Consider the following 11,450-nt stretch of genomic DNA (forward strand, 5'->3'; position numbering starts at 1 on the left):
GTCAGTCTGAGGAGACACTTTTTGCAACAGCAGCGAGAGGAAAAATGACAGGGACAAAGGTAAAAGAGCGAATAAGGCGAAGTAAGAATGACTCTATAAAATGTTGTGAATGTGGAAGGACTGAGTTTTCATTTCAAGTTAAACTTTTTTGGTAGGAGAAGATACCTCTCTCATATGAAGTGTGCAGCCAATTAGCTTAGCTTAGCATAATTTTTTTTTTTAAATTGCCTTTCGGAAGCTCATTTGACACTATACATTGACATTTATAGACTAAGATTACAAACAATCAACAGATTCATAGTTAAAGAAATCCATATTATTGCTAAAGTTGTGAGAAGAGAAGGTGGAGCAGGAGGACAGCAGGCTGCTGCAAATGACCTGTCTTACCACATGCATTGATTAAAATGCGTCGTAGTCATCGATCAATGTTGCTTCTGTTGCTTCAGCCTCTGACCGCCATCATTAGCACCTTCCACTGTGTCCCACCTCTGTCTGTATCACCAATGCCCTCCTGCCACAACTTTAGCTTCCCTATTGCTCCCAGGACTTTTCTTCTTATTCTCCACGTCCCTCTCTCTCTCTGAGATAAATGTTGGTATTCCACTTGAGGGCAAGAGTGCAGGACTTTTCTTTAATTGTTTCTTAAGTTAAGGTCTGTTCATTTAAATGTATAAAACAAATGTTGCATAAATCACACTGATCTAAAAGTTTGAAGAAGAAGAAAAAACAAAAAAATCTGAAAGACCATATAATAAATGAGTAACTAGATAGTGTCGCTAGTTAGCTTAGCTTAGCATCACAGCTTTTTTGTTTGTTTTATATGTACAAAAAACAGGGAAAAACTACATTTTGTTATTTGACTTTATTGGCTTTATTTCTTGAGAATAGCTGCAAAGCTACTAGTTGAGACTAGCGGAAGTAACTTCTTCCTTGATTTTTACCTGATGGTTTTTGTATGGTTTTAATCAAACACGATGTCATTTGTTACTAGGTGAGCTTCAGAGGTGAAGGTAGGTGGATTCTGTTTACTTAGGCTGAGCCAAACAAGCAGGTTTCTCCTTTTTTTCCCCAATCGCTATGCTAAGCTAAGCTAACCTGCCTCAGCTACAAATTTACAAAAGTCATAGGAGTGATGTTGTTCTTCACAATAAATCTCGACATGAAAATGAATTCGCGTACGTCCCAAAATTGACAACCTAAGTCCTATGTACATCTTTGCTTTCCTCTAACTTTTTGTAACTAATGTGAACCACTGACTTTTACTGCAGTCTGTGCAGGTTTTGAAACACCTCCGCTCGAGGACATTCAGTTCCCTGCATTCAAGTGTAAAAGAACCTTGCACTTGGTCAAATTCAATAATAAGTCTTGACAGTGTGCTTGTAGTGAAATCTTAATTCCTTAAGAATAAGCCACCTCATCTGCTCTGTTATCTTCCTCACCTTTTGATTCTACTTCTAAACTTATCAGGCTTTTTTAAGTGCAATTGGACGTTAACACCAGCCAGGCCGAATTGTCTAGACGCTCCAATTGAAAGGCCTTTCAAAAACTTGAATCAATACATTTGCTGTCTCATCAACACTTTGCTCCCTTAGACTCTTGGCCAAAAGAGGCCTGATAACATTGTGCTTTACAAACCCAGCAACACCATCAATTAATCTTTATCTCTCTGCATGAGGAGTCTTTGTCATGAACAGAGAAGAGCTCTCAGTGAGGGAGTCTCTGTGTGGAGGTGCTGAGTGTGTTCTGTTCTGTTTGTTTATACTGGATGACAGCGAGCCTTTATGTTTGCATGTGATTATGTGTGCTTATGCGTTATCTGTGTGTGGGGAAGTGTGGATTTCTGTCTTACTGTAATTGTGGGAAAATGTTTTCACTTACGTTTGATGGGGGGGTCATTTCTCAGGGCTGTAAATGACCAAGATTACTGGTCAAGTTGAGGTCAAAATTGTAGACAAAAGTAAATATACACTCTCTCCCAATAGTGCGTACTTACATTTTGTGGTATGGTGATTATTTGCATACAACATACATCCAAGTGTCAGGTCGTGCTGTAAATTGAGATCTGTGTGTAACACTACACCTGCCTGGGAACCAGACAAATCTGTGAGCTCATGTTTTATTTGTTCAGACATATGCGTCTGGGCCCCCTCCCTGTCAGACAGATTTCCATCCAGCCTGATTCAGGATCAAAACTTTTTTATCCAATATGGGCTGTTTTAAGCAAAAGACGCATTTAGTAAACAACCAAGATGGCTGCCACTGCAAGAAAAGTAGATCATCTTACATACAAATGGTGTTGGCTACTAATTAATTTAATGTGTTTATTATGGTCAACTAGAGGTCATATGAATTTGATTTATGAACTAGCTACCTAGCCTAGCAGCCCTCCGCTACTAATGGTACATATTTTGTTCCTGTTGGTTGTAGCGGCCAGAGGCATTTTGGTCTGTGTCGAATAGCCATTACTTTGGAATCACACAATGTTATGTTCACATTAGATATTATATTACATAATGGTAAGTGTTAACTAAACTAACTTGCTAGCCTAGTAGCCTACTGCTAAGATTGGTTGTAGCATCCAGAGGCATTTTGGTCTAGTTTGGAATCACACATACTTCACGGTAGTTAACATTACCTGACAAAGGTAAGTGTTGGCTACTAAACAAAACTAGCTAGCATGACAGCCTACTGCTAAAATTGGTTGTAGCATCCAGAGGCATTTTGGTCTGTGTCCAATGGTCTGGCCATTACTTTGGAATCACACATACTTCAAGGTAGTTAACATTACCTGACAAAGGTAAGTATTGGCTACTTAACAAAACTAGCTAGCTAGCCTAGCAGCCTACTGCAAAGATTGGTTGTAGCACCCAGAGGCATTTTGGTCAGCCAAGTTTATAGCCTCCCTTGGAAAGTGAAAATTAACTGATAGATTTCAGACTAATGCTATGCTAACAATGCACCACAGTCAGGTAAAATCTGCAGACATTAGTATCAAAAGCTACTCTTAAATAATTAAGTAGAGGCTCATCTGCATAGAGAAGCTAGCCCATTGCCTCTGAAACAACAATGAGAACACACTGACACACAGCTCTGAATGCAAGCAGTATATATTTAGCCTATCTATTTAGTCCTGGTACAAGAATGATGAGAAACATAACATTGATAAATACAATATAAAGATGTTCAAGAGATACTGGAATGAACTGAAACTGCTGAAACTACATTCAAAGGACTCATATAACCGTATTACTGCTATTAATGCAGCGTTTTCAGTCCACTCTCTTCTTTTCAAAGAACCTTTAATCTCTATTTATAGATCACTTCCTCCTTAATTTCTTGGTTCTCAGTATTTTCAATTATGCAGTCCCTTTTAAGTATACTAGCTCGAAGTGCACAGCACATCTCAGACCTTGACTGAGGATCCACAGCAGGCTTTATTTGATATGAAGCGCAAATTACAATTTATTGGGCAGGGCACATTCTGTCCGACAAATGGCCTGGCAACTTGATACAAGCTTACACTCTCTGGCTTTCCTGTGTATTTGAGTCATGCATGCAGCTGATGCTCTTTTCGTGTGTGTGTGTGTGTGTGTGTGTGTGTGTGTGTGCGCGCGCGCGTGTGAACTAAGGCGTGCTACGTGACTCATTTACAGTGGAAATGAAAGGGTTTTTCCAAATACTATAAATAACTTTGGCAGTGTACTCCAAACACGGATTAATTATAACATGTACACAACTGGGACAAAGTCAAGTTTAACCACACATTCACACGAGCAGCACATTCTCAAAATACACCTTATACACAAACGATGTACCAAGCTATGGATTCCGATGAAGACTCTCCATGTGGTAAAGATGAACCCTGAGATGAGTGATGTGGATGAATCTTTATTAGCCAAACTTAAGGGAACAACTCTAACATGTGGTAACAGGAAATGGTGAAAATATTGGCAACAGTTAAAACATTTGGTCAGAAATAGGTGCTTGTTACAGCTTTATGGCTTTTTGGCCACTAAACTTTGCACTGTTACATTTCCATTTTGCTAGTTCCACTTTAAAGTGCAAAATTCTTTGTCAGATACATGTTCTTTATACAGGCCTCTTTTAAAACCACCTTTTGCAACTCAAATAAGTCTGCAAACAACTAAATGATAACAAGAATTATCCTATGAAGTGATTATTAAATCTTTATCAGTGCTTTGTGTGCAGATATGCATGCATGCATTTGTTATGTCTTCAGTCCTGAGTTTGGGTTTGCTTTCCAGTCTATTAATAGCAGACGTGCAGTAGCTGCTCCTGCATTAACACATGGTGTCAGTCAGCAGGCCAGATTACAACCCATCAGGTTGTTACTCATTATAGGATTGGATTTCTTAGACCCCCCCCTGCCAATGATTCTAAAATTGAGAATACAGAAAAACAAGACTAGGTCAAAACCTAGTATGTGGCTGACGGCATCAGGTCAGCGTGCGCTTTTGTGGGCCATGTGTTACAAGGACTGTCCTTACGAGGTGTCCTTACGTGTTTGAAAGCAGGTGCACGTTGCAGACGTAGGCGAGGACAGCGGACGAGCAGCGGAGGAGCAGCCCCACCTACTCCCCCAACAAAGTATCCCGAGCCTTACAGACAGAGAGTCACGTCAGTGGAGGTCCAATATGCTCCATGATCTGCCATTGCGATGTTGCAACTCTCTCTCTATGGCTGTGAAAGTACCGTCGCCCACTCACTCAGTCAGTCACATACAAACCCATGTGTAGGGCCGACCCCGGCCTTGTTTGTTTATATAGCATTATTAGCATTAGCATTATTTTTTGCATTGTTTTCTTTATTGTGCATTTCTCTGCACATCAACGTGTGTAAATATCATACGACTGAATAAAATATTTGACTCTATTGCACAAGAATGCAAAGACATATGTGTCACAATATGTAGTGCTGTTATCAACCGCTGACACCTCCTTAAACACGAGAAGCATCACATGCATTAATCCTATCTGTCCACACGCATAAACATACGGACATCCAGTACGCCGACACCAGCAGCCCCTCATAGATTATTTTAGATCTGTGAATGTATGAGCCTCTTTGCATACAGTACATACCTCCTGCAGGGGAAACCAGGTGGTTGGTCTGCTGAGGCCCCAGTGAGGAGGCACTTATCCTGGGTCACTACCGGCTGCCGGGGCCTGGAGCCTGAAACTTCTGTGTCAAGCCTGTAACCTGCTGCCATGCACCAACACAGCCTTACAGAGGACGCAAGCGCTCTGTAGAGTCTGCTGAGGGATTAAATGCACGACTCAGAACTGCATGTTCAGTACACTGATATTCATCCGCACACACACACACACGCACACACACACACACACACCCTAAAGGAATGTCTGTCTGGACATATTAAGGATAAACTCAAAATCAAACTGAAGGTGTTTGTAGAATTGTTCACTATGTGTGGAAACAAGTTGTGCAAGAGTGAACATGTGAGAAAATAATGTGTTGTGAGTTCATAAGAGGGAGAGGCACAGAGGGTGGGGCACGTTTATGGATGTTAGGCAACACAGAACAGCTGACTGACTGCTTTGCACACACACCCACACACGCACACACATTAACACTCAGCACAATAAGACTTGTGCTCTGTCATCGAGCGCACACCACTTCCTCCTCCTCTCTCCGCTCGTCCCCTCCCTCTATCCACATATAGTATAGTACTACATGCTCTAGTTGACAGCTCATGCCGAGCCAGCACATTCCACATTATTACTACTTCAGATGTTTGTGGCCCAGAAGAGAGCTGATTGGCTGACGGGCCTCCGACAGTGGGGCTGTAGGGAGCCAATGAGCGGAGAGTAAACTCAAATGGGAACTCCCTCTGCTGGGTGATCCAGAGAACAGCTGGTGCAAACACAGACACAACTGTCTGGTAATGCAATGTACATTTATACTCACCAAGGGAGGTTAGCGTCGTGTCCTTGTGTTTGCACAGACTATCTGTAGTCTAATATTTACTCGTATTCTGTAGCGATGAACTGTATGCCATTTAGAGAGCGGTCCTGCAGCACATACAACATATGAAGCCATTAGCTATTGTACACACACACATTGTTTCTTCAGTGATAGACAGATGGCAGCCTCTCATTATGATAGCAGACATTTACAGATGCACACACACAAAATAAAAACACTGGCCCAGGCATGAAATTAGTTTATGGGAGATATTTGAGGGTGGAGAACATAATATCAGCTGATTGAGTCACATGGAAAGTGCACCCATGACAGAGTCGTAAAAGGTGAGTCACAAAATTTCCTCCGTGTGTGTGTGTGTGTGTGTGTGTGTGTGTGTGTGTGTGTGTAGGTAAACTGCCCTCAGTTTACTGTCAGTAAAATTGAAATAAAGCCAGGGCAGTTGGATTTGATTTCATACTGACATATAAAAATTGGCCTCCACTTCCACTTAGTTTTTCAGCGACTAACAACATGTCTCATAAAAGCTTGCAAATGGTACTGGTGTTTTCAGCTCTCTGTGTTTTGATCGTGGAGGAAGAAAGAACTAGTCGTTTGCTTGATATCCTCACAGAGTGATTTCTCTTTCAAATTGAGCTCAACATGCTTAATCTGCCAGAAAGCACAGACTAGGGCTTTGCAGGCGCAAAAACACTAGGCCTCAAACGGTCACCGCTCCCCTGAAATTGGCTGATGGTGGACTGTCAAACTGTGACAACTTTTCTAGCCCGCATCTTTATTGATATGGTTCACTCTCACTGTTCTCGTAGCTTCATTGTTGGCCACGACATGCTGCTGCTAAAAGCTCGAAAAACTCCCTGTACACCAACTGTCAGCACCAAACAGCCGATGAACAAAATTAGCAGCTAACTGGTGAAGATGGAGGAGCATTTAGCAGCTGAAGAGCAAGATATTTCAATCAGGAGATGGTAGAATTCTGTTTTTCGGCGGCACATAATTGAACATGCTCAGCGGCCATTTTGCTCTGACTTTCATGGTGGGAAGCTTGGGTGCTGTTATAATGTCATGCAGTTGTGTTCCAGGTTCTAAATCTGTAAATGTAGAGTATTTGAGAAATCATTATCATTTAACTGCTTCCTGATTGATCGGTAACTGAAAGGACAATGATCAGGGAGAATCCAGAGGAAAATCTGGCTCCATTTCAGGTTTAAACAACATTATCTATAACGCATTAGCTTCAGCTAACGCCACTTCTTAGCTAACTTTAGCTTTAGCTAGGTAGTGGCTGAAAGCTAAAATGACTGTATGTGAGTGTTACATGATACAACAGGAAAGGTGTCTATTCCTAGCTACTGTCATGTTAAATAGTAATTTACTTCCTAGCTAACATAATGCTAGCTTGGAATTGTTTAAATGCCAACATTGGATGTTGTCTAATAAACTGCTGGGTGATAAATATGTTTGCCACCGCAGCTGCTCACAAAGCTGCTCGGTTAACAGTTCAGGTCAGCTTTAGTGACTGATGAAACCTCACAGAAAAGACTGCCCCTCAACCAAATTCATTTATCGACCCAGCTGCTGATTCAACTGTGTACTCTTCTTAAGAAGCAGTTCTTTCCTCCACGTTCATTAAAGGGGAACATTAAGTCAAAGAAAAGGTTGGTTTATACTTTACTACCTTCTTTAGGTCAACTATCGCTTTCTGTGTATGTTGGTTAATGTAAACGTTGCTTTTGGACCAAGCTAATATAGCGTTAGCTTGATAGCTTAACGTTAGCTGTCCTTTAGTGTTTCAGCAGGCTTGCTAGCTAAAGAATTCCATCTGTCTAGGAAAGAAACAGGGCTAATGTCTGACATTAGCTTCATTTACAGATTAATTAGTCTGTTGCAGATATACACAGGCGAATTAAACTGTTACTCCAAGCGCATGAGGTCCCTCCCCAAATGTGACATAGAAGAAAATGGCCGCCGTGTGAATACAGTGAATGTCAGACTTATTTTTGTGCCCTCTTACAGCCAGATACTCAGTTAAGAAATTAATTTGATATTCACAAAAAATAAAAATATTTTCTTTTTTTTTTCAAGCCTGCCCTCAGCCCTCCAGTTTAGATGATTGTTTTTTTTAACTTATACATATATTGTACAAAGTTAAGCTTAAAAGCATTGTCCTAAAGTTTCCTCCTGTGTCTCTCAGTGAGGATAACTTTGGTTGTGTGTGTGTGCCGTGTGCGTCTGTTTGTCTTAAGCGTGCGTGAGCTTGTTCTCTGTGTGTGTATGCGACAGAGAGCAAACAGAGAAAGCTGAGCTGTGCAGGGCATCTCTTGTATAATAACTGAGAGCTTTAGTGAGGCTGGGTGAATTTTAATAGAGTTCTGCAGGGTATTCCATCGCCTCTGGTCCCACGGCTCAAAGATCAGAGAGAATTTTCAAGCATGGTGTCCCTCAGCCTCTCACACTCACTCCCTCTCTTTCTTCCTCCCTTTTTTCCCCTCCTCTTCTCTTGCAGTTTTGCACTCTCTCTCTCTTTTTCTCATCTCCAATCCTTTCCTTCCTCTTGGGGCTTTTGTCTCTCTCTTAATCCCTCTCTGTGTCTCACACTCTCTGTCGCTTTCTCTCTCCACTCGGTCTCCCTGTGAAATCTGTATCAGAGCCACTCGAGGCGTAATTATTGCTAAGCCGCTCTCAGTTCCCTGCTACAGAGAACAACTCATGACTCTCAGCACAAAAACTTGCTACTGAAGGACAAAATGCTGTGATGAACTTTTAAAATCATGCACAATGGCTGACAAAATGTTTGGATAGTTTTTTTCGTCATGTGCAGAGATTATACAACAGAAAGCTCATTTTCTCGCTGCCTCAAAGCCATTTAAAGGGTTTTGTACTTTTTTTTTTACTCACATCCAAGTTCTACAAGCCGGAAATTTATGGAAGATGTTACACATTTATAATTCAGACAGTACATTAACATATGTTCTAACACTACTCGTTTTTATCAGGCCACACGTGTGGGTGTAGGATCAAGCTCGAAGATCTACTGATCCCAAAAGACTAGAATTAGGAAGAAATTATAAAAAAAGTTGACACAAAAAGGTTAATCACAGCAATATTATCCACAAACAGCTCAATGAAACTAAATTAAGAGAGAAATCGTGGCTGTGATTTGTCTTTTGTTTCATCCGTGTGCATGTCGGAGTGAGAAAGTTGGCAAGAGACCGGTGACGATTACTAATTCATAAGGATTAATGGTTGCTATTTAAAAACTCACCATTCTTAGGAGAGCCGACCGAACGTTGTGTCTTCCTGCTGGGACTTTAAGACAAAATAGGCCCCTGGCTAATCTCACACAAACACGACGCATAAAAATTCAGCTCCACAGCACTTTTGCACTCCAAATCAAGACATTAGTGGAACTTAAGTTAGGCTTTAGTTCATGTAAATTGTCCCAGAACAACACAACTTAACATGTGAGTAACCTCAATAATTACATTAGACTAAGCTAACACAGGAAGTTAATTGATACATGAGCAGTCAGCACAGTGGTAATACCATAAAAAAATAGCATGTCAGGCCAATTTTATCAATACCACGGTATGGCTAGAGGTGCTACATCAAAGGAACTTCCCCTTGATGTCTTGAAGACTTTTAGCCTCAGATTGGAAAGTCTTCCTCGGCTATGACTGACCAGAAGTGGGCCCCTGATTGGCTGTAAACCTCTACAGACTGTACCATGAATATGTACATTGGTACCATCACTGCAATGATCACTGAAGCTACATAGTACAACAAGTTCTATGACTGGTGTTAGCTAAGTGGTTGAATGCTAACATTAGCTGATGTCCAACAGAAGCTAACAATTTAGCAAATATGTTGTTTTAACTTGATGTATGGCCCGGTATCCCTCTTTATTTTAACAATGCAATAGCTGTCGCGTAGCAACAGGTAACTAGCAGGCTAACTAGCTAGCATAACTCAAATTGGGAAAGCCTCCTCCCTTCGAAGGATGCAGCCCCTGGATCTTCTCAGTTAGTTGTCAATGAACTGGGACGTGGAAGATGTGGCCAGTTTGTTTTTGCATTTGAGCTTCCCATCTTGATTGTGACGCCAAATTAAAATTGCTCCCTGTTAGGGTACGGATTTCAAATCCCCTGTAAATCAGGATGTTACCAGCTGTTCTGGGAGATTGGAAGAACCAAAAGAGAAAAACACAACAGTTCAGGCACTTATCTTAAAGTTTTACCTTACTTTGTTCCAGCATACATCCAACAGAGCACAATGAGAACACAGAGGAAACTCTCAAAAAGGGGTCCCCCAGCCTACTGTCAAAGAGGTTGTGTGAAATAATCAACAGCTTTAAATACAGCTGGATGAAACCAAATTACTTCTACTCCTTCTTCTACTCCTTTCAAGCTATTAAAACATCTGCCAACATCAATCTTTCTATTAGTTTTTAAAATGTACAATAACTTTTAAATATGAATTAAGCTAGAGTTAATCTTACTTTGGCAGGTATACAAACAAACAAAATACAAAAAGAAAAACCCGTACATCCTCCCCCGTCACAAAGTCCAACTTGGTACATTCAAGATGGCCAAAACCTGTTGAAGCATGGGGCATTCATGTGCGCGCGTTCATGAGAGAACCAACCTCAAACCAGGAAGTTGACCTCGAAGAAAACAATGATTTGAAATCAAAGCAACAAGAAGACAAATGCTTTAAATAATAACATAATAAATAAAATATATGTATTATCAACCAAAGTGGAGCTGATAAACACATATCATATAACCAAACCACCTGATTGTTGAGGGAGTGAATAACGCTCCCTCACACCCCCATGTTAGTACATGTGCCTTCTAATGGGTTCATGTTGACGCCCCTGTCTTGTGGTATTCATGCCGTTGTAAGTAGAAATTTTAGCTAACCAGTTGCAGGATGTTTGATGACATAGTCAAGGCCATGGAAGTCAATTTTAGTGGTTGGTAAGTTAATATATTGTAACATAAGTCTTACAGAGGTTCTTTTTTATTATATATGTCTGAGATAAATGTTGTTGGTGGTGTCTGTGCTGTCGTTAACAACAGCGATGTTCTCATGACTTTACCACTTAAACCCTCAGCATATTGTGTACGCAACTTCCCATGTCGAAACCACAAGCTAATGACTTCCATTTGAAGGCAGCATGTGCACAAAACCCACATTTCTAAAAGGTCCTGTCTTTTCTTGAGCAAAGTTAGAAAAGTTTCTGTTCCACATGAGAGATTTCTGTATTTCCTCTTTACTCTGACCTCTTCTCACTGGACGCAGTAGAAAAATGAGGATGTCTTATACTCCAGTGCACAAACAGTCTTGTTCTTAAGTGACTTCTCCACAAGCCTGTAACCCGCTGAATCCGACAATCCCTGTGTGACATGTAGTAAATAAGGCAAAGTACTCAAGCATCATTAACAAGTTGCATCATTGTTTATCCAACTAAATTACCTTGCATGACC

Source organism: Semicossyphus pulcher, unplaced genomic scaffold (genome assembly GCF_022749685.1).
Source record: "Semicossyphus pulcher isolate SPU_LCO1_2020_fin unplaced genomic scaffold, fSemPul1.0.p SCAF_5, whole genome shotgun sequence".
Taxonomy (NCBI): domain Eukaryota; kingdom Metazoa; phylum Chordata; class Actinopteri; order Labriformes; family Labridae; genus Semicossyphus; species Semicossyphus pulcher.